The sequence below is a fragment of the Lynx canadensis genome, chromosome B1, assembly GCF_007474595.2.
Source record: "Lynx canadensis isolate LIC74 chromosome B1, mLynCan4.pri.v2, whole genome shotgun sequence".
Lineage (NCBI taxonomy): Eukaryota > Metazoa > Chordata > Mammalia > Carnivora > Felidae > Lynx > Lynx canadensis.
The window spans coordinates 9,631,799-9,655,837 of NC_044306.2; positions in this window are offsets into that span (position 1 = coordinate 9,631,799).

The following is a 24,039-nucleotide window of genomic DNA, read 5'->3' on the forward strand; positions in this document are numbered from 1 at the left end:
ATTCTGTCATCCAACAACCCATTTTTGGATCTATATCCAAAAGAATGAAAGTAAGATCTTGAAGAGATATTGCAAGCTCATGTTCCTTGAAAGATTATTCACAATAGCCAAGAGCTGGAAACCACACAAATGTCTACAGACAGATGAATGGATACAAGAAAATGTGGTATATACATACAATGAAAAGTTATTCAGCCTTAGAAAAGATAGAAATCCTATCACCTGCTACAGCGTGGTTGAACCTCATGGACCTTATGTTAAATAAAATAGGCCAGTCCCAATAGGTCAATATATATGATTCCACTCATTTGAGGTATCTAAAACTCACTGAAATAGAAAGAATGGGGGTTGCCAGGAGCTTGGGAAGGAGGGAAATAGGAAGTTCTTGTTTAATGGATAGAGAGTTCCAGTTTTGCAAAAACAGATATATATGTATACATTGAAATAATGCAAATGTAGGGGCGCCTGGGTGGCACAGTCGGTTAAGCGTCCGACTTCAGCCAGGTCACGATCTCGCGGTCCGTGAGTTCGAGCCCCGCGTCAGGCTCTGGGCTGATGGCTCGGAGCCTGGAGCCTGTTTCCGATTCTGTGTCTCCCTCTCTCTGACCCTCCCCCGTTCATGCTCTGTCTCTCTCTGTCCCAAAAATAAATAAACGTTGAAAAAAAGAATTACAAAAAAAAAAAAAGAAAGAATGCAAATGTAAATAATTCTATGCACTGTACACCTAAAAATGGTTAAGATGCTAAATTTGATGTTATACGTATTTTTTCCTACAATTAAAAAGCAACATACTTGCATGGAGGGATTGTCTATGTATGAATCTATCTGTAATGCATTTGATATCACACTTACAGGAAGGAAAAACCAGCGGTGAGAAAGCGGATTTTTCAGTGAGGTCGAGTTTCAGGCAAGAATAGGATAGTGCTTGGAACATGAAATCTGAATGGCATAGTAAGTCTTTAAGATGGCATCTGACTGGCATAGATGTATTAGTTCCTGAAGACTGTATGCTGGGTAAAAGAGCACAGAAGAATCTGCAGAGAAAACAACACTTCTGGGAACCTTGCTTTATTAGGGGGGATAGACTTGGTGTTCGTTATAGTTAAACCTGGAGGAGTCGTTTTATTACAATAAATAAAATTGGTTTTATTACCAATTTTCAGTTGAGTATGTGTACTGATCCCTGCTATAAATTTTAGTTCAAGGCTTGAACCAATACTTTGTCTTATCCCCAAATAGTATTCTTTTACTCTTAGGTATTGCGCTTCAGATGGCTCATAATTTTTTTTAAATTTCATTTCATAGTGAGTAAATACTTACATTTTTAAGCCTGATAGAAAAAGTGAACCAACCTTTTTTCTCTATTTTTTAATAATAGGTAAGGATAGGAATCTGCTACTCAAGATTAAATGCCTCGCTTTAGTCTCTCAACTAGTAAGCCATAGGGTTGCGATTTATATGCCATTACTGCCCATGGTTTTCCCATTTATATGCCCAACACAACCACCTTAGCTGTTAAAGCAGTGGTAACCTCTTTGAAGCCAAATTATCCTGGAACTTAACACATTTTCATTGTATTGTCACTATTTCCCTTTCTAAGTAAAAGAAAATTAATTATTGTTTTCATTGCCATGCATTCTGGCCTTCACTTACTGATTTTTTTCCCCTATCTTCTTTCTTTCTCTAAACAGACTGTCAAAACACTATGACCAGGAGTTATTCCAAGGCTAGTCTTGTGGAAGATAAACAATCTGCATTCTAGCTGGAGTGTGAGCTGCAGAAACAGAATGTAACAGTAATTCAGGGTAATAATAAGTCACCCGGGGAAAATTAGGGGATTCAGTAATAGAATATTGCAACTGTGATCATTACCAGTAGGTCTGTCTCTGCAGTTAGAAAAGAAACACACACACACACACACACACACACACACACAGAGAATGGACTTTTCCATATCACTGGAAACTACAAACTCACATATCTGTATGTCTCATTACCCTTTGAATCCTTCTGTGATAATCACTAAGTGCCAGATTTTTGCCTAATATAGAATTAGAAGTTCACAAAACCATTCAAGAGCTATGCAAGCCACAATGATAACAATAAAAATAAATCATACTTTATTCAATTTGACTTGAGCTCTGAGCAGGTGAATATATAGTTTGCCATGTCATGTATAATTATCAGCTTTAAGGTGTTATAATTGACAAATAATATGCGGCACATATTTAAACTTATAATTTAATAAATTTTGTCATAAATATATATGATAAAAACCATGACCACAATGAAAGTAGTGATCATTTTCATTGCTCTCTAACTCTTCTTCTGTCCCTTTCATAATTGTATCCCCAGGTCAATACTCACCAACTCCCTGTCACTATAGGAAAGTTGTACTGTTCTAGAGTTATATATATATATATATATATATATATATATATATACACATATATATGTATAACTCTCTCTATATATGTATGTATAATTCTATATATATACATATATATGACTGTATAGAATTTACTCTTTTTTATTTGACTTTTTTCAATCAGCCTAATTATTTTAATAGATGTCACCAAAGTGCAATACATCCAAGAACACATTGATAAATTGGATTTCCTTAAAAATAAAAAAATAAAAAAATCTGCTCTTCCAAAGACATCATTAAGAGAAAGAAAAAAGAAGCCACAGGCTGGGAGAAAGCATTAATAAATCCTATACCTTATGCAAAAACTTGTATCCAGAATATATAAAGAACTCCCAAAATTCAATAGTAACAGAAACGATCAATCTAATTTTAAAAATGGGCAAAATGTTTGAGCAGACACTTCAGCAATAAAAAGAACAGAGCAGCAAATGGACAGACGATCAACATCATGAATCACTAGGGAAACACAAATTAACATCCCAACATAGGTCATTGCACATTTATTAGAATAGCTAAGACTCAAAACGCTGAACACACCACACACTTGTACAGATACGGAAAAGCTATACTACTGAGAGTATAAAATGGTATTACCATTCCGAAATCTCTGAAAAAATCTTACATGTAAGATACACTGCTTAATTTATAACAGGTGAAAACTGGAAATAACTCAAAGTTCCCTCAACAGGTGAATGGATAAAAAAATTCCGCAAAGTGGAATATGAGTGTAAAAGTAATGGACTATTGATATACAACAACATCAAGATGTATTCTTGCAGTCAGCAGATTTTTTTTTTTTTTGGTACAAAACACCAAGCGCGTGTAAGTGTAAGTGGGGTAGAAATATTTATTAAGATTTTCATAGTTAGTATTTCAAAAATGTCAATCTTAATGATTCCAATGCGTATATGCATGGTAAAAAACTGCTATGCAGTGCCTCATGATATCCTAGGTAACAATGTATTAAGGGTTTGCAATCCAAATTCCAAGTAGTTACCTAAGTGTACGTTTCACAGCGACCCTTATAACTCATATAAAATGTTGTGTTTAGCATACAACCACAAAACAAATGTTTTCTGCATTATTCTCCTGTAGGAGAGATAGTAGGGAGGCAGTTTTACTGGAAATTTCCAAAAATAACCATGTCAAAATCTCCATACTGAAGACAGCACATCACAAAACACATAAGCAATTAGGATCATTTAAATTTAACAGGTGATGAAATTGCATACATTTGTAGTGATATTTAGGTATGTGAATTGTAGAAATATTTAGTTGCTGATAATAAAAATGGTGGTAACTAAATATTAAGCTCAGCTGACTTAAATTAAAAAGAGACTATACCAACGGCACCTGGGTGGCTCAGTCGGTTAAGTGACTGACTTCAGCTCAGGTCATGATCTCACGGTTTGTGGTTTTGAGCCCCATGTGGGGCTCTGGGCTGATAGCTCAGAGCCTGGAGCCTGCTTTGGTTTCTGTGTCTCCATCTCTCTCTGCCACTCCTTGCTCATGCTCTCTCTCTCAAAAACAAATAAACATTAAAAAACTTTAAGAAGAAACTGTATCAGAATCCAAAATAGAAACACATGTGTAGAGCTTTCTGCCCCACTTAAGATATGACCAGATTCCTAAATGTCCATCAACTGATGAATGGATAAAGATGTGGTTTATATATACAATGGAATACTACTTTGTAATGAGAAAGAATGAAATCCTGCCATTTGCAGCAACGTGGATGGAACTGGAGGGTATTATGCTAAGTGAAATAAGTCATTCAGAGAAAGGCAGGTATCATATGTTTTCACTCATATGTGGAACTTGAGAAACATAACAGAAGACCATGGGAGAAGGGAAGGGGAAAAAATAATTATAAACAGAGAGGGAGGGAGGCAAACCATAAGTGACTTGAAATTCAGAGGACAAACTGAGGGTGGATGGGGAGGGGGTGCAGAGAAGAGGAGAGGGGAAGAGAAGAGGAGAAAATGGGTGATGGATATTAGGGAGGGCATTTGCTGGGATGAACACTGGGTGTTGTATGTAAGCGATGAATCATGGGAATCTACCCCCAAAACCAAGAGTATACTGTATACACAGTATGTCAACTTGACAATAAATTATATTTATTCAAATAAAATTAAAAAAAAAAAGACATGACCAGATTCAAGTGTTCAAACATTGACCCTTTGTTATGCTTTTTCTGTATTTCAGACTCTCCACAGTCAGTGACAAAGAAGACTGCCAAAGAAACTGTAGGTAATATTCCATTAGCTTTGCAACCATAATGGGGAAAGAAAATTCTTTGCCTGCAGAGCTAGGAGATGCACAATGGCTCTGATTGGCCTGAATTGACCCCACCCTTTAATTAATCATCTTGGTCAGAGTAATGTGGTATCTCATCAGATCAATCTCTTCAAAAGATATCATCTAAATGGTCATCTTTCAGATTAACCATACTTTAAAATATACAATTATATTGCCTGAAGTCTTCCTAATTCTAGATGCTTCAAATTATTGTTATCTCAAATTTATAATGTTTTTAAATAAAATTACACATTTTATGGTTTGTCAGTTTTTCGAAGCTCTTCTAGAAGGCACATTAGTAACAACAAGGGTAGAAGCACGAGGCTCTTGCCAAGGAATATGTGCTAATTACTCAAGCACAATGACTACGTATACCAGAGCTTGTAGACAGTGGCAGCGACCAAAAAGATGAACTTTATATTCTGGATCAATTTCCTTTGTGAATACTGTATCACTCATCGTCATGCTTACTACAATATTAGTTCTGTCTAATGGGCATCTGCGCAGAGCAAGACTGTAGGTCAGTTAATTCTTTTTTGCTTATTGTTTATTTTGAGAGAGAAACAGACAGACACGTGGGTCGGGGTAGGGGCAAAGGAAGAAAGAGAGACTCTTAAGCAGGCTACACACCCAGCTCAGAGTCCTTCTTGGGACTCCACCTCAGGACTGTGAGATCATGACCTGAGCTGAAATCAAGATTCGGACACTTAACTGACTGAAGCACCCAGGCACCCAAGTTACTTCTTTTCTGTAAACGCTGAGTTTCCCGAATGAGTTATCTTCATTCACTTAATTAATCTCAACATGGTAGTGATTTTTTCTTCATATATACTTTCATAGTAGAGAGGTATTTTTGAGTTAAAAAAAATACACAAAGCAGATTCCAAATTAAATTACACTAAATAACCAAATTAAAATACACTAAAATAAAAAAGAGAAGCATGCATACATGCTTTTAAATATTTCAATAGTATAAATATAATTATTTCATTTGAAGGCAAACATTAAAGAGCAGATTGGCAAATGGGCTTTTGCCATATTTTCACTCAAGTGTAAGAATGTGTCACGCAAGAAATTGACATAGTTGCTTAAAATTATTCTAAAGAGCCCATATCAAATATTTGAGGCAATCCTGAAAATAGTTGTCACTGCAAATATAAGAGGCCTGTTCATAGATTCCTTGTTGCCTTATTGTCTGTGTATGTGACTCTCCACATTGACACCAAATTGCTATCCTGTCAACATGTAAAAGGATGGATCATTTTATCTCCTGAGTGATGAAGTTTCACATCCACAAAGCACAGGCCGTCAGTCCTTTGAGGTGACTATGATGCCTCAAACCTGACAGCTTGCCCTGACAGGCTTCACATATTCCTGAAATCAACTTGTTCCTGCTTCTATTAGAAGAAGGCAGGTGTGTAAAAACTAGAGGAAGAAGAAGGTAAATAGAAAAGAGATGATCTTCCTGTTCAGAGTAATTATAAAAAGTCGTTTCCAGGGAAGAGTGTAGATAGCGATTTAGCCTCTCCTCGTGATGTACACAGATGAGACACAAAGAACCCATATGGGTCCAAGTTTTGCCAGGAAAAGGAAAATCAGGATAAGCAGATGGCGGCACCATTGCCATATGGCTACTCAGGAATGGGCCCACGTTATGGCCCTTCGCCATAAGATGAAGCTGGAAATATTTTCACGTTACTATTTTAAACAGCACAAAGAATGAATACTTGGTTTGTTGACATGAAACATCATTAGAAAAACATGACAGGAGTACCCTATTATATACATCTCCACTAACTGGCTCTTTGACTTATAAAACATATTAAAAAAGATCAAATTGATGAAATTTCCTGTGTTTTGCATACATAATTACACAGATATTTTCAAAGGATTATTTTTCAGCTTCAAACCAAAAATATCATTCATCAAAGTTATTTTTAGGGTATTTTTAGAGGCTTGTAACTATGGCTTAAATCCAGTATTGCCATTGTTGTCAATAATAGACAATAAGCCAAATTTCACTGTGGACATTACAAATTCTCATGGTAGCCTGAGGCAAAATAACAATTATCAGTATTTTAAAATTTTAAACACATCCCCAGCTTTACCGAGATATAATTGACATAAATATTGTATTAGTTTCAGGTGCACAACATAACGATGTGATGGGCACAAATATCGTGAAGTGATCACCACAATAAGTTTAGTTAACATGCATCACCTCACAAACTTACAATTTTTTTCTTGTGAAAAATGACAATTTAAAGTAAAGAGAGTAAAGAGACTGGTATAGTGCAAAGACCATCAGGTGTAGAAGCTGAAGAGAAAGGTCATGACCTGATAAGCCAAGTACAGGCCATGACAACTTCCAGAAGTCAGCTAATCCCTCCAAGTTTCAGTCTCCTCCTCTGGGAAATGTTTATATGCGATGTTTTGAGAAAAAGCATGCAAAGAAGAATAAAGCATCATTTGGAGGTCATACAGAACTCTAATCAAATTCACTCTCCCATGACTAGTTTTGAAACTCAGGTCCCCTATCTGGAAGAAGAGGGTAACAATCCATGAATCATGGGGCTGCAATGCCAAGTAAATGACAGTTCCAGACGACTAAAGAAAGGGGTGCGGGGGTCTGCAGACAACAGTTTCCTCTCAGGCCTATGGATTGATCAGGAATAATTGCAGAGAAGGAGCGGGCCAACCACCCCACCCTGAGGGCACTTTTTCCTGCCCCAAAATACTTCGTCTGAGTCTGGGGAGAAAGTCCTAAATGGCTTCCCCTGGCATAGAGATGCATCCCCAGCTAGACGGTTCCAATGGAACCACTTAGTTCAGGTGTGCTACAAGCTTACCGGCTCTGGCTTCCCTGGAGAATTTTCGGTAGCCCAACTTTTGTGAGGGCCTCACAAGTCCCACCATCTCATTTTCAAAAAGCAGCTCATACCCCACTCGTCCCAGAGAGTGAGGGTTGCCCAAATAACACAAGCATTCAAAGCACCAGGTTGTTCCAATAAAGCCTGGGCGGGAGTAGAGGAATCTCTTACTAACCCACTGTCCTCCCACATGATTTCTCCAGTCTAATCTAATTACGATGCTATTATTTTTTATTATTTTCTCTTTTCCCTTTTAACGATTCTGAAAAGTTAACTAAACACTTCTCTTTCTGTATCGGAAAACCATTCAACAACACATTAGATCACTGCATTCTTAGAATATCCTTTCCCCAGGTGTTTCTCATTTAATAATGCAATCAGTCCTGCGAAGGGGGAAGTGTTACCCCCTCTCCCACTAAACACATAAACCCAGACATGTGATAAATAGACAAAATATGTTTAAGTATTTACAAGATATGATCCATGACAAATAATCAGTGAGGAAGGCGACTAGAAGAAATAACAAGCCGTCCAATGAGAATGTGCGTGTCATTTTGTAAAACTGATAAAGGCTGGGGCTCCTGGGTGGAAACGTCAGACCGGCTCAGGTCGTGATCTCCCCAGGGTGAGTTCCAGCCCCGCGTTGGACTCTGTGCTGACAGCTGGGAGCACAGAGCCTGCTTCGGATTCTGTGTCTTCCTCTCTCTCTTCCCCTCCGCTGCTCCTGCTAGGGAGCTCTCTCTCTCTCTCCCTCCAAAAATAGACATTTTTTAAAAAATGCTGACCCTAGCTTGCCTACTTTTATAGATATTTGCATTCAGTAATCAAGCAAAGGGGCGCCTTACTCTTGGTTTCAGCTCAGGTCATGATCTCTCTGTTTTGTGAGTTTGAGCCCAGAGTCAGGCTCTGTGCTGACAGCATGGAGCCTGCTTACAATTCTCTCTCTCCCTCTCTCTCTGCCCCTCCCCACTCATGCTGTCTCTCTCTCAAAATAAATACACTTAAAAAAAAGAGTAAGCAGGTAAAGGAAAATTTTCTACATTTTTTCTTCCAAGTGTTCCTCAAATGTTAGGTACACACTTACACAAACCATGTTGAAGTGCAACTCCTTCCCTAATGCTGTCTCCTTTCATCTGGAATACAGACAGGAAATTTCATGTAGTGAGCCTTGTACGTAGTGAGCCTTGTGTGAGGCATAAATCAACTCCCAAGAAAGGAGACAGCTGTGAATGCCCAGGACAGCCAAGAGTCACTCCTCTCAGAAGAAAATGAACGAATGAATGAATAAGTGACATGAAGCCTGGAAACAATTCTCCAATCAGTTGTTTTTTGTTTTTTTTTTTTTGACCGGAGCCCCTGATGTTTGAGAAACTAGGAGAGATGCTGAAACGTATGCAGAGTATAACATGCTTTTTCAGATCTCAGGAATAAAGTTAAAAGAAAAGAAAGCACGAGTGATCTGTTGTGCTACGTGAAGAGCTGATAGTGCTGTGCTGAGTTTGGAAGCACAGGAGGTAGGAATGTGAAGACCAGGTCAGCCATGTACCAGCATAATCTACGGGTCAGCTCCCAGGCTTTTACTTGTTAGTAAAATGGGACCGGTAGCCACTGCGTCTCCTGTGACCCAGAATTCTAGGTGCATATAAAAAATACATATTCTCGGGTCATCTGGGTGGTTGAGTTGGCTAAGCATCTGACTCTTGAGTTGGGTTCATGTCATGATCTCTCGGTTCTTGGGTTCGAGCCCCACATCGTGGGGCTCTATGCTGACAGTGTAGAGCCCGCTTGGGGTTCTCTCTCTCCCTCTCTCTCTTCCCCTCCCCCATTTGCTTGTGCACTCTGTCTCTCCCAAAATAAGTACATGAACTTAAAAAAAATACACATCTATGAGAAAATGTTAATGTAGTTTATAGAGTCTTGTAGCCACCTCCTTGGTGGATTCCTAGGGCAATGTGGGAAACCGAGAAGAGCTAATCAGGGCTATCATTTTCAAAGCAGGAAAAACAGAAATTCTCCTTTTGGAGCTAAAAAAGCAGTTATAAGAAAGTGCCCTCGGGTAAATACATTGATGTAGGCAGCTTGGAGAGGAGGCTGGCATAAGTAAGATCCCCGGGTCAGATCGGCAGGAAAGACAGTGATATTTTGTAGTGTGAGAAATGTATATGCATTTTAAGTAGAAAGAGAACTGAAATGTATGAAAGTGGAATTTTTGGAAGCCTATAAAATGGCATTTGGGAGATTATATATGTTTATTGAGTTCTGTCAGAGTTAGACACTAAATCTGGGCTTTAATTGAAGGTTACTATTAGTTAAAACGACACTAGGTGCTGTACTAGCTAAATCCCCAAATCTCAGTGAATTAACATAATAAAATCTCTTTCTTGCTCAAAGTCGACTCTAGTGTGTGTTGAGGGAGGCTGTCGGGAGATGTGCGGGAGGCAATGTCTTCTCCCAGGTCCTGTCAGAAACCTAAGCTGACAGGAAGCTGCCATTGTCACAGAGCTTCCAAGGTGACTCTGGGTGTTAACACCAGTCAACTGACCAGGAACAAATGGATAGATGACAGCATGAAAATGTTTTAGTGCCCTTTTTATTTTATTGTTTCATTTTGTTTTATTACTTCATTTCATTTCATTTTGTGTGTATATGTGGGGGGAGGCATTTTAACTAAAAGTGGAATACAACATCCTCTCGTAATCCACGGACAGAATTTAGTCATAAGGACCCATGAAAAAAAGAGGATGAAAAATACGGTGTAATTCTGTGTCCCAAAGGTAAAGACACGTAAGCATCCAGTCGTTCCCTGTCACGGAGGGCCCTTCTGTTCACCAAGTAGCTATTTAATTGTTTTGCCTCAACACAGCACTCACCTGCTCTCCGAGGGAGGCAGTCCCCAATCTCATTCAGCCATGACAAGCTCAAGAGTACACATTGGTTTTTGAGCTATGGAGACCTGTAAACTAAAAAGACAATTTCTCTGAAACCGTCCGTGAGAAAAGGTACAACAGCGACAATGAAAGCTCTGATTCACAGAAGGGACAGATCAGGAGAAGCTGGGCCATCAGCGTCGATATGAAATCTTGTGGAGCAGGCAAGGGTCTGGCGGTCTGCGGCTGTCACACCCCCGCTCGGGGCAAGGACAGGGCCGTGACTGGAGCACAAGGAGCTCCTCTGAACAGTCCTCTCCCTGTGCTGGCTCTGAAAGCCGGGAGGATTTTGCTTACCCATCTCAGAGTCACAGCAAAGGCGAGTGTTCAGGACGATGCTTTCCTGGGAGGCTACGACTCCTGCAGCCAACTTCCTCTTGGTAAAAATTTTGAGACCAGAACATTGTCAAAGATTATCTTTTTTAGTTTGGAATTGTAGTTTCTTTGACAATAACATTCCCTTAAAAATGAAATTGTCTTTTAACATCTTTTAAATGTTTTTTATTTTTGAGAGAGAGACAGAGCGAGAGACAGAGGAGCAGAGAGAGAGGGAGACACAGAATCCAAAGTAGGGTCCAGGCTCTGAGCTGTCAGCACAGAGCCTGACCTGGGGCTCAAACCCACAAACCATGAGATCATGACCTGAGCGGAAGTCCGACAGACGCTTAACCCACTGAGCCACTAGTCTTTTAACATTTGTGTTCAGTCAGTTCCAGGTGCCTTATTCGTTCTCATTTTTCCTTACTTCTTCCTTGTCTCTATGATATTCTTGCTCAGTTTATTAGGGGTGACCTTGAAGCTGACCTTAGTCTTATTTTCAAAAGAAAGGCCAAGAGGTTTTGAGGTTAAAAATAAAAAAAAATTATTCCTATTGTTGGGGGTTCCAGAAGCTAATCTTCTCTGGCCTCAAATATCTGTACTTTCTATTTTCTCTTACTTCTGCTGGCAAATAAAGCAATTATAACTCGAGGCCATTTTCTTCATCTAACACCTTGCTAAATGTCCCTAATAGCTGCCCACATGCATTACTAACTTCTGTTTTCCAGTCTCTTCTGCTAGAGCTAGTGTTTCAGTAGGCAGGTGGCTTGCTTATGAGTTATCACAGGTAACATTCTGGACATTTGTTCCCTCACCTCATAATAGAGATTCCCTTTTTCCAACTTCTTTTGTCAATATCCTTGAAGCTCATTGCCTGACCAACAATGAGACATAGTTGAAGGATTTCAATTCTGTATCACACTTCTGGAAACAACTTTTGTATTAATTAAATTAATGCCAGCTGCTTTAACAAGAAAACATTGTTTCTTGCCCAGGTAACACTTGATGGGAGCGGTGCCTGGCTCCACACATTCTAGAAGAGGCTGTTATATTTAAAGAATTGTACACTTTTAAAGTTACCCAGGGGTTTGGGATTCAGCTAGCAGTTGAATAAAGAGAAAGGGAAGAGAGGACCACATAGGAAATATTTAGTTGGTCATGACTAGAGGCATAAAACACAACTCATATAGCTCAGATTAAAATAAATCACATGGACTGACCTAGCAATTTAGCCAGGATATATAGTCTAGGATTATGTTCAGCAGGAAAAAAAAAAAAAAAAAAGTTTTACTGAATGACCATAGAGTCTATGTCAGTAACTAAGGTATTACTTTATTAACAAATTCTATTAACTTCAGTATATTTATTGATTCACCCATTTGATAATTTAACATTTGGGGGAATGATTACTTTCTATACAATTTGACTATCTGAATTTGCAGACTGAAGAATATCTATCTGTTAGAAGATAATTAAAATTATAAAAATACTATTTGATATTATTAATCAGGGAACCTCTTTATTTGTTGATAGGATAATGGGGACAGAAGGTACAGAGTAACTTTGGGCGAATATTGAATGAGACTTGGAAGGAACTGGGCAAAATAAGGGCAAATATTTCAGGCAAAGGGAATATAACACGCAAAGACTCAAGGAATTATACATAATATTTCTGTAAAGAAGTAAGCCGGGGCTCCTGGACGGCTCAGTCAGTTGAGCGTCTGCCTCTTGATTTCGGTTCAGGTCAGAGGTGTGGGATTGAGGACTGCAACGGGGTTTGTGATGATCATGGAGGTACTTCAGATTCTCTCTCTCTCTCTCTGTCTCTCTCTCTGTCTTCTCCCTCTCCCTCTGCCCCTCTCCACCCACCTTTCTCTCTCTCTCTAAAATAAAATATACATGTATACATATATATTTTACAAAAGTGTATACAGCATGTAAAGGGTAGTCCAATAACCTAAAACATGAGGTACCAGAGGAAATATATTGAGTGGTGATGCCAGACAGAAGCTAGGATCAGATATAAATATATACATATTTATTTACATATGAACACCCACGTAATGTAAATAAGTATGTTTTTATACATATAATTGCAAATATATTTATGTGAATGCATTAATTAATTAATTAATTAATTAATTCTGTCTCTACCAAAATGCTCTACTTGGCAAAGGTGATCTGGGTAAAATTTGTTTTATGCCCTAAAAGAACAAGCAGGCTTATAAAATCCAAGACTGTGTGTTATGAATATATATTGGTCTCTGAAAGTCCTCAATTCTATGGGAGCAGATTTCGTGAAGGTTCAAGACTGTTCCAGAGACTTATGGTCTTCCTGGCACTTATAATAAATAAATTCTCCACATATTGAATAATTAGGCAATTCCTGCTGACTTAAGTTTCTTCTGTTACCACTAACAGCCAGTATCCCATAATTTTCAACAAAAGCAATTTTTAGATAAATGGAAAGAATAAGTTTTAAAAATGATATTCACCTACAATTTAGAAGAATTTTTATTCCATAAAGTTTTGATGTCCTCCTTAAACTATTCATATGCTTTGCCTCATAGCTCATCACTTTGTGAAAGCATCAAGTAGAATGTGATGGTTAGAAATATATATACTCTAATGTCTGCCATTAATTAAATAATATGCATGGGATTAGCTTCAAAATAATCACTCAGGTGTCAGAAATTGGATGGCGACATGGATGGGACAGGATTGGCCATTTGTTGTTCATTGGTTTCTGGGTTTTTTTTAATGTTTATTATTTTTGAGACAGAGAGAGAGAGAGAGAGAGAGAGAGAGACAGAGCATGAGAAGGGGAGGGACAGAGAGAGAGGGAGACACAGAATCCCAAACAGGCTCTGGGCTCTGAGTTCTCAACACAGAACCTGACGCAGGTCTCACACCCAGACTGTGAGATCATGACCTGAGCAGAAGTCAGATTCGTAACTGACTGAGCTACCCAGGTGCCCCGTTGTTCATTGTTAAAGCTCGTTTATGTGGTTTATAAGTGCATGGGAGTTTATTATGCTATTCTTTCAATTTTGGCATATGCCTTAATATTTATATAATAAAAAATAAAAGGAAGATTCACTCAGGGTCTACATGTAGAATCATCTAAACATTCCAAAAATTCTCTTTTGCTTACTCTCTCTACTGCATGCCACCGTAGGACAAATAGAGTAGCAATCAGTCCACCAATCCATCTATGTCACTGTCATTGAAAACTGGGTGTTTCCTCAATGGTAATGGTCATAGTAAGAGTACCAATGAAAATAGAACCAAGAAACAATGTTGTCTTATTTCTGATTAGACAACTGTGTGTCTTCAGCCAGAATGTCAACACCTAAAACAACCTACCTACGCTATTAACTTACATTTTATTGATTCCTAGCCACATTGCCTACTGAGTGGACTCAGTAAGCATTGCCACACAGTATAACTCAACCACCTGTCAGTTCTTCGATTTTCTTCCTTGTGACACTCATGGCCCCAAACCCTTCCAGATGGCTTTTTTTTTTTTTTTTGTTTTGATTTTTTGTTTTTTTTTTCAGATTGTGAATGGCAGAAGCAGTAGTAGCATCTGCAAATTTGTTAGAAGTACAAATTCTCAGGCTCCACCTCAGAGCAGCTAAATGAGAAGCTCTGGGGGAAAGGCCGAGTTATTCATTTTCTCTTGCTGTGTAACAAATCATCAAAACACAGCAACTTAAAACAAAACGCATTTATTCACTCACAGATCTGTAAGTCACAATTCATTACGGCACACTGGCTTTTCTTTCTTTTTTTTTTTTTTTAATTTTTTTAACGTTTATTTATTTTTGAGACAGAGAGAGACAGAGCGTGAACGGGCGAGGGGCAGAGAGAGAGGGAGACACAGAATCGGAAGCAGGGTCCAGGCTCTGAGCCATCAGCCCAGAGCCCGACGCGGGGCTCGAACTCACGGACCGCGAGATCGTGACCTGGCTGAAGTCGGACGCTTAACCGACTGCGCCACCCAGGCGCCCCAAAACACAGCAACTTAAAACAAAACGCATTTATTCACTCACAGATCTGTAAGTCACAATTCATTACGGCACACTGGCTTTTCTGCTCATGGTATCACAGGGCTGAAATCAAGGTGTGGGCGGAGCTGGGTTTTTGTCTGGAAGCTCTGGCGAAGAATGAACGTTCAAGCTCATTCTGGTTTGGGGATGAATTTAGTTCCCTGTAGATATAGGACTGCAGCCCCATGTTGTTTCAGGTCGTCAGCCCCGAGGCCTGCTCTCTGCTCCAACAGATGACCCTAATGCCTCACCTGTGGTCCTTTCCACCTTTAAGCCTGAGTCGTGGGCCATGTCCTTCTAGTGCTTCTGATGTCTCACTTTCTCTGTCTCTGACCTCTAGACCCAGATTTAATATTAGGTCAAACACACCTAGATGATCACTCTCTCGTAAGGTCAACTGACTTGGGCCTTCAATTACCTCTGCAATAATCCCTTCATAGCACCAACTAAATTAGTGTTTGAGTTGAATAAGTTCAAGAAGGTGTACATTGACCTGGGCCAGGAATCTTGGGAACCCTTGTAGAATTCTGTCTTCTACACCCGCCAATCTATGTTTTAACAAGCTCTCTTGATTCGGAAGCAGCTAAATGTTGAGAACCAAAGCTTTAGCACTTAGTTCTTTCTCTGTCTCCCTCTCTTTTACTCTTTATGTTTATTATTATTATTTTCTTACAACATGATGAAAGACTTTATCTCAGTGACTCACAGATTACCTGCATGTATTGTCTACCCTGGAGAAATTTCTCCTTTTTGGAGAAATATGGAATGCTCGTAAGTTAACTGATGTAGGCAGATAATAAGAGATATGGCTGAAACTAAAACTAGTATTATCTTTGAAAAGTGAATTTCATTTCTAAGCTTCTTAATTTAGACACCTAAACAAAATATAACTAATATTGTGTCCAAAATAAATGAATCAGTGAACAAAGCATGTATATACCCACAATTGCTCAATTGCTAAGAAGAATTACCCCATTAAATGGCAACCTCTTATGACTATTTGGAAGTATTACAGAGATTATGATAGCTCCTGTGAAACTCAAGCTGATAAAAAAGTACTACTAGTTGGAACTTTAGGTGAAAAGAAAATTTTTATATAGAATATCAGCAATTAAATGTTTTTGCTTAGACATGACCACATTATGTCTGCTTTTCATTTACCAATGGGAGTTTCATAGCCATGCCTAACTTCAAGTGGCAAGGAAGATATCATTCCAGTTATTCAGAAGATATCCCTGCCAAAGTATATGTGTGTGTGTGTGTGTGTGTGTGTGTGTACAGGTGTATATGTAAGGGAGGCAGGGAGAGAGAGAGAGGGAGAGAGAAGAGAAGTGGTAAAGTGTATGTATGTTTGTGAGAGAGAAGAAATGTCTCTTTTCTCAGAAAACCTAAAATTCTCTTGGCACTCCCATTATTTTCTAGAATGTCAGAACAAAAATAAAGGAAAGAAAGTTTGTGATTCTAGAGAGTAACAGGGGAATAGATTTCAACTTCCCCATGACACATAATCAATCCTAAGCCCAGAAGTTTGGACAGTCCAGGTCTGGCTATCAAATTTTGTAGGAACAAGGCTAGAAAATGTTATTTCATATTTGTTAAATATTATCCAATTACAGATACTCTTAAAATTTGCATATGTCCATTAGCTATTTTTTTTAATCAAAACACTTGATATTTGTTGGTGTAGATGAGCTTTGGAAGGCTACGTATGTTTACAACTTGGAAAAATTAAGGTGCAGATATGGAATCTATTAGAAAAACTCTCCTTTCCTTGGTCCAAAGCATGATTACAATAGTTAAGATATCACAGACTTTGATTCTCAGGTGATTTTGTTAAAACATCTTATGCAATTTTTCGTTTCTCAACTGTAGTTCAGAGTCTATTGCAAGACTAAAAATGGAGACACTGAAAGACGAATGGCAGTTCAAGATCAACAGCAATGCTTAGGGGGTATTAGAGCTTCCATAGTTCTATAATCCTTTCATTAACAAAAATGAGAATCTTACTTGGAGCATACCGAAAGGAAAGATTTTAGTGATAAAAGTGAGAGATAGAGTCTGGATACTTCTACTGAATAGACATGAAGCCTGAAAAATCAGTTCAATTTGACTATGCCAATAGAGAAGCTGTATTTGGTTTGATTTAGCACAGAACTTAAACCCAAAATCATCTTTCAGATATATATATATATATATATATATATATATATATGTATATTCCCAATCTCTATAGAATTCCAGGAAGTCTTTGCATTTCCAATTATTATATTGATATTTATATTACCTATAGGTATTATACCATATTGTTTTTAATATGGCCATGGAAGCAGCAGCACTTTGTAGAATGGCAAATGCACTGACCTTGCCATCATTATAGATGATGATGATTTTCTTCATAAAATTGACTATGAAGCTGAAATGGGAGGGGAAAGAGAATCCTTAAGTTTCTTACATTGTGTGGTGGAGAATTTGACATCATAAGCACAACTGAGAATGTGTTTATATACATAAATATGTGTGTCATCGTCTCTATCTATCTATCTATCTATGCAAATTTTCCCAAGAGATAGTATTTTGTTGTGGATGTTGTCTGGTTGTTTATGCACTGGTTGGTTTCCCCAAGGACAAGTCTTGGGCTCATGTGCATTTCAAAATTTTTGGTGTGTGTACTGAACTGCACATTTAACCTGAAGCTTACAAGAAAATTCGGACTATTTCTTGTCTGCTAGATAAATGTCACCAAGGATCGCATGAATTCTACTTCACCTTTGGAAAAATAGTATAGTTGGTTTTGGGATTATGAACATTATGGCATCGAGAGATCTCTGTAATTTTGAGCCAGCCTCCACAGTGTGGAGCTTCTGTTGGGACTGGCTGCTCTTTGATAGGATTTATGGAACAAAAAGTGGGCAAGTTCAAAAAGATCTAGCTGGGAGAAGAAAGAAGAGATTTTGAAAAAAAAAATTCTGTGAAGGAAGTAAAGACAATAAATTACCTTTTCCCCAGAACAGCCTCCAAAGAGAAAGACTACATGTAAATGACTGCCAGCAGCCTTCCCAGAGGCCTCTGGGGAACACACTAAATGCAACGAAATCAGAGAAGGAAATTGGAAAAGAGGGTAGCATATTATCCACTCCTTCTTCCAAAGTAAATAAAAGAGAGGCCAGGTAAGATGGGGAAGTAATTCATGCAGGATTTTAAAGATTTGAAACTTGTAAGTAGACTGGGATTTATTAAACCCACTTTACCTTGACCAGATTTGGGATTTTGTCTGAAGTTTCCAGGCTACAGCATTTTCTTTCCCAATCTGTGTATGATAATAGAAGAATTATGTCAGCCCTGGGTGATGCATTAAAAGGAATTGAATGTGAATGATAAAAGGTTCAGGCTATTTTATTCCTGAAGTCATTCAGTTTCTTTTCTCTGCCCGTACAAAAAACAACAGAAATGCACCACTGGTTCAAAATTGTTGGAATTGGGTGCTACATAATAAAACCTTTCTAAAATTCTCTCAGCACGTTCTAGAGTTTTCATAAAATCTTTTAAAAGAACAGAATGAATTCCCAAAATGATGACCAATCTTGAATTGTATTCTTAGGAAATTATCTCTTAAAACATGATTTTCAAGTGTTTTAAAGGTGGCCATGTGTGATTTATTATGCCATGTCTCTGTTTTCACAAACTGTCTTGACTATTTTTTTTAATTTTTTAAATGTTTTATTTGAAAGAGAGAAAGAAGAGAGAGAGAGAGAGAGAGAGAGAGAGAGAGAGAGAGAGAGTGCACCAGTGGGAGAGGGGCAGAGAGAAGGAGACACAGAATCCGAAGCAGGCTCCAGGATCTGTGCTGTCAGCAGAGAGCCTGACGCCGGGCTCGAACCCACGAACTGCAAGGTCATGACCTGAGCAGAAGTTGAACACTTAACTGACTAAGTCATCCAGGCACCCCATCTCTTGACAATTTTTAATTAATGTTATGGTAAATTTAATTCTTCTGGCTATTAATAAAGCATTTTCAAAGAACATGCTGAGGGTAAAAGTTCTTTAAAATTAAAATATTCTATAAATTAACACTTAAAAATCCCACATTTTATCATATTATTAGAATATTACTAAAACACGTTTCTATTATTGTGTAGTTCAGATAACGTTTCCCTCACCACCCTTTGGCAGAGGATGACTTTTTCTTCTATCTGGTGGATCCATCATATTTTAGAGATGTGACCCGTTTAAAATGTGGACATTTACTTGCAAGAAAGACTAACAATCAGACCAATAAATTATTGGTTTACCATTATAGATTATCTGGTTTTAATAATGTTTATGTTTCTTTTTACCTGAGGTGCATCAAATTTCTTTAATGTTTTCAGACACAGGAAACATAAATAACATATCTTTAAATGAGATAAATTATAGGTACAGAGTGTCTTATGATTCCGGGAGTGCATTGCTATACTTAAGGTACATAATCACCAACAACCAGTCAGAGGGAAGAATACAAAAGCACCAACACACATTTTATATTTCATCCATTTCCCCTTCCTAACAGATGAAAATTACTTGTTTTGAACTTTTGGCCTTAAGTTTCCTCTAATAATCTTGGAACACAGGATGTCTGCAGGGGTGGAGAGGTGAACAAGCGAGGTGGAGAGAAAAATAACGTGACATGTTCAGGCAATTTATTTCTTGAGAATAGGGGCAGAAAACCGAGTAAGATGATTATGTACTGTTTTGATTTATTTCACTAAATGGCTATCACTAGCCACCACGGTCATGGCATGATTATTATTGAAATCTATGAAAATAGAAGTTCCAAGGATAATGGAAACTCCTGTTCACATTTTATTCTAATAAAGATTAACTCAATACAAACGGCAACAGCTGCTGTTTCTAGCTTCCTCTCACTATCCTTACTCTTTCTTTTATTTTCAATATGTTTTTTTTTTTTAAATACTCCCTTTAGTTTTTTCCACAGATAGGATGGTTAGTCATTGGGGCTGCTTTTATATATATATATATATATATATATATATATATATATATATATACTTTTATAAAAGTCAATACTTATGTATTGTTTTGTTACAATTCTATACTCTTGTATACAGCTCAATATTGGTCTCATGATACCTCTTTTTTATATTTTCAATTACTTAGCTGATGCTTAATGGTGTTCTGGTATTTTCTCTAGAAATAAGTTCAAGAAAAACAGGAAGAAAAAAAGGACAAGTTCTTTGGGAACAAAGACTCTATTCTGATAATGTAAGTGTAACTAATAAAATATTATGAAATTAAATCCCTGAATTTTAGGGATTATCCAAGACAAGAGAATTTTGAATGAGGAACTACACTGGAAAATTTCCATTTCACTTTCCAGTGAGAATAGCCAAGTAGGTTATGGTGCAGCTAGATATGAGAGGTGGCCCCTGATAATCCCTTTCCTTATTATTTCTATGTTTCTCAAGTGCCTGAAAAACAAGTGTAATGTTTACTGTTGAACTTAGAAGCTAGTAATAATTGAAACCTGTTTCATCATCCCATGATTCAAGAAGCTTCACATAGGAGAAATATATCATGATGTTACTATAGCAGGGCAGATAAAATATGTACCCAAACACACCAGGGAAATCAGAGTGTGCACCCAGAAAATTAGAATGAATCACTGGTATGAGCCACTATGAGACATCATCCTTCCAAAGTGATGAGAAAATCAGTGGCTGATGCTGGCCCAGAACCATCTTATTCAGAAGTATGATGGATCTCTGGTCCATGCACACACCATCACTGGCATGCGTGCAATTCCAGAAGGAGATTCTTAGGGAGGCTACCTTGGTCGGTCCATCTTCTTTGGGAAGATGAGAATATCAGGGAATACCTAAAATAAAGTTTCTGAACTAGATGATAATTAATTTACATATTTTTCATTTCCTTTTTCTTTTTTAAAGTAATCTCTGTGCCCACCCCACCCCCCGTGGGGCTCACACTTCCAGTCCTGAGATCAAGAGTCCTATGCTCCACCAACTGAGGCAGTCAGGTGTCTCAATTTATATATCTTAAAAAAAAAAACGATCCATTTGACAGCCCCTACATGTATAAATTAAATTCTGTGACATGAGGCAGATTCAAAGTAAAAAAAATCAAAGTCAGATTTAGAAATACAGTTTTAAGATTACATATCTGAATTTGGTTGACTCAAGAAAATTTGAATATTGCAGCCATAACACAACAAATAATACCCCAGTTAGGTTGCCTTAAGTAATGGAATACATTTTTAGTCTTTGCTTTTCCTTTTGGCAAGGAAGAAATGAGCAGATGCCACATAATTTAGGAACAGGAAATTAAGTACAGACACATCACATTGGGACTTATTCTTGAAAGGCAAGCACCAAGTGTGTGTTATCTCCATCAGAGCTACAGAGTTTCTCATGACAGCATCTCCTTAAGTGTTTGATTCACTTCCTCTCTCAACAGATTAGCATTATCTGGTCTCAGTTCCAGTTAGTCATGTGTCATTATGGCTTCTCCAAAAGGCACTCTAATGTCTGACCAAAAAAATTAAAAAAGAAAAAAAAAGCCAAAAGAAAAATCACATATACTACTTAGCTTCTGATAAGTAACTGATTAAATCTGTTAATATGCTTATTCCAAATACCTTGCCCCAACCTGGATCATTTGTCCACAATGGTCCCAGCAATTACAACCAGGTGAATTAATCTATTAAGTACTAATATGGTCCTCATGCGCATCTTCCTGAGGAGTGGTGGATGAGTGTAGATTATCTTAGAAGGCATCACAGGGTAGTCATAAGTATTATCTCCGGATGAAGTGCTTTGAAATACTCATTTTCTTTTTCTAAAAACACATATATTCCATTCAACACATATATTCATGATACATTGATAAATTTTTGATTTCAGAATTGACTGCTTTCATGCTAATTTTGTCTTTTTTAAGCAAACAAATCATCTGCCTAACTTTCATAGACAAAGCTAATGACTAATGAATGCAAAGAATTAATTTTCACAAAATTTTGAATATAGTCATTGGTTTCCAGAGTTTAAGGATGAGTCTTTTCCCTAATGTATTAAAAATCATGCACAGATCTTTACTTTCATACATACTGGAAGATTTTCACTCAGTAATTGTATACCAGAATTTGGAAATTGGTATTCATATCACCTGGAAACAGTGTTGAACCTTAAATCGCATTCTTTCTTCAGGTGACATCTTAGAACATTGAATGATGGCATAATTTTCCTATCAGGGTTTCTTCAGTCTTAGGGCTCTGACTTGTTCCTCTTGGTTTAAATGACACAATTACAGCAAGGACAAATTTAGTGTTTTGCTCTTTTGGTACATGTTCTCTAAATAAGAACATCTGTTTTACAGTCACTTCCTGTTTATAGGGTAAGCTATTGTAGTTAAATTTCAAAATGTCAAACTCAATCAAAAATACTGATCTGTTTCAGTGTGCAAGTGAAACAGCTAATGTGTATAAGGAGTCAATATAACCTAGTGGCAAGAATACTCTGATGGGAATAGGGAGGACTATTTTCTATTCCCAGCTCTCTCATGAATTATTGGTCTTGTCTACAAAAGGATAAAAAGGTATTCCAAGGACAAACAGGCTAACACAAGCTGGTGTATGAATGGGAGAATCCGATTGCCCTGACAAAGCACTTATGTGCCTCCGTTTAGGTCATACGTGGCTGCATACCTTTGAACATGGCTAGATTTCCTACTGTGTGTTTGCGTGTTCATGACACGTATGACATTAGCAGAAACACAAACAGGGATTGACTCAGTACAACAAAAGAGATTCCAAAACAAAAATATATCTTTGAGGAAGCAATATGTCAGTAGAGTGTCATTAACAGGTATAGGGGTCACCCTGAGGGTGCCTAAATCCAGGTGGTCTAAGAAATGTGTACAAAATGCAAGGGGATATTGAAAAAAAATGCGGATGCCAAAAGTTTCCTCTGAGGTTGCAAAATGCCTCTTCAAATTTTTAATAGGAGGAACCTAAAATTCTAAGAGACTATGTACTTCCCCCATTATATTTGTTCATAATGAGTGATCACTGAATTTCTTTAAGAGTTATGGTAGGGTAATTGAGTCATCTGTGTTTTAGCTCCTTGATAGCACGATTCTAGATGGCCAGAAGTGCCGGTTGGCCCAGCTGAGCAAACTATACCGCCAGATGCATAATCAGAGCCACAATGTGTGTGTGTTAGTCGGCAGGCGGCATGTGTGAGACTTGTTTGACTAACAGCTGCGGACTGCCAACACATATACATTTTCAATGAAATTTGAGTTAAACGATCACTTAGAAGTATGGCTAAAACCTCTTTATTTCTAAAGTTTTATTTTTTAATTAAAAAAAATTTTAATGTTTATTTATTTTTTGAGACAATGCGAGAGACAGAGTGCAAGCAACGGAGGGGCAGACAGAGGAAGACACAGAATCTGAAGCGGGCTCCAGGCTCCGAGCTGTCAGCCCAGAGCCCAATGCGGGGTTCGTGAAGTCGTGACCCGAGCCAAAGTCAGACGCTTAACCGACTGAGCCGCTCAGATGCCCCTTTATTTTTTTATTTAAAAAAAATGTTGATTTATTTGTTTTGAGAGAGAAAGAGAGTGCACAAGCAGGGAAGGGGCAGGGGGAGAGAGGGAGAGAGAAAATCCCAAGCAGGCTCTATGCTATCAGTGCAGAGCCCGATGCAGGGCTCCGTCTCAACAAACTGAGATCATGACCTGAGCCGCAATCAAGAGTCAGACACTCAAACAACTGAGACGCTCAGGCACCCCTATTTCTAAGGTTTTAAATAGGAGAGATTTAGAGTAGCAAAGGAAAACAAAAATGGAAATGAAAACAAGACCCAGAAATGATGGAAATCCTTCCTCAAACAAATTTAGAAAGTGGAAAATGGACAAATAATATTGCCCTATCCATTAGCTTCTCCTCATTCCTACAAGAGATTTCAAGTGGCATGAAAGTTTTTATACAAGACATTAAACCTAATTCCAGGAAGAACATTTGATGGCATCAGGAATCCTTACTTCCAGTCCTTCCCTTTTCCTTCAACACTCTCCTCCATTAACCTCTTTAGCACATGGTCCCCTCTAGACATCACTTTCTCCCTATCTT